Raw genomic sequence first — 1492 nt, 5'->3', positions numbered from 1 at the left:
TAGAAAAGGCTCTATATCTTTAAGATGCTTTAAGCTGCGTGCCTCTTGTGGTTGAGGGGCTGTAAATGATCACAAGTTGTAAAAGTCTCTAACTGTCAGGCAAGTTAGAGAGCCATCAGAGGGGTTTGAGCTGAGACACTCTGTTTATATGCAGGAGACTGTTAACTGGAGCTCTAAGTTAACTCTTTCCAGAGAAAGGTGGTCAGGGATAGCCCCCTGTTATGTCAGAAGAGTGGAAAGCACAGTACAATAAAGCAGGCAGACTCTGGTTTTGGGGGCAGATGCTCAGAAAAATCTAGGGGTACCCCTGAGGCTTGATCTCAGCCTTTGCTTTTTGCCAGGCCCCCTTCCTCATGACCTTTGCCACGGGCGGGATTCCCCATGCTGGCTCCCAGCAGGTCAGCATGCAATTGAGGAAGCAGATTTAAAGAGGCAATCAAGATTGAATCATCTTGCCAGTACCTTCTTCACTGGAGTAGTTTCCTGAACAAAGGACCCCAGAAGAAAAGTCTGCCTGGAGAGATTCTAAGGAGAAGTCAGGAGAGGTCAGCTGGGGGGGTTCACCCCACGTTAGGGAACTGAACAGTGGGTGGATTCCCCCAAAAGAAGTTACATGTATACCTCATTACTGAGCCTGCAGTTGGGCTTCTGCCACAATCAAGACATAGGCCATTAACACCCTGACACTACAAGACATGAGAACACAGTTTCCGTCTCTTTATTAATACTCTTTTTATTCTTCTTCCATCCTGGAGGGTGGTTGGGGCTCCAAGCAGAAACTGGGAGTGAAAGGAAGAGGCCTAGGCCTGGATGGCACTGACTGGGGTAGAAAAGATAAGATTACTTAACTGGATTTGGTTTTAAAGCTTTACTGTGAATTATAAAGACCTTATCATGACTTTGGAAATTTTGGAAATTGAATGGAAAATAGTAATACCTTCCCAGAATGTTCTTAAAATGTGGGGAAGGGAGAATCAATAGAGTAGATTTGCCTGCTCTAGGAGATAAATGGTAAAGCTGTTTTATGTTTGAGATTCACCAAGTTCAGACTGTCCCAAATCTAGTGACATATTCGATGGGCCAGACTTCCTAATCAGACTAGAAGGAAGGATGAAGTTAATGACTAGAGTTCTGTTCTTTCATGCTTTTCCTGAATAATTTGAAAACTTCTTCCCATCATCTCATTATACATTTTCAGAAATCTCATTTATTTCTTATAAAGTAAATAATAATTATTTAAACAATCACTCGGTACTTCTGAGTACATTCTTAATTTTCCCCTATTTAAGTTTTGATCATCTGAAGTAAATTTACTGTTGATGAAGTGCTCTTCAAAAAATGACCATTTGATTTCTGGGTCAGTATTTAGGGCTGACATTTCAAAATATGAAAAAATCGATCTGCTAAGACATGAGCACTGGCTGGTCAGAAAGGATGCTCTTTTGAGAGGTAGTTAATCTGGGGAGACGCTCACTTTTGCTTTCCATTGATC

This window comes from Capricornis sumatraensis, chromosome 13 (assembly GCF_032405125.1).
Source record: "Capricornis sumatraensis isolate serow.1 chromosome 13, serow.2, whole genome shotgun sequence".
NCBI classification, from domain to species: domain Eukaryota; kingdom Metazoa; phylum Chordata; class Mammalia; order Artiodactyla; family Bovidae; genus Capricornis; species Capricornis sumatraensis.
This window is presented reverse-complemented; position numbering follows the sequence as displayed.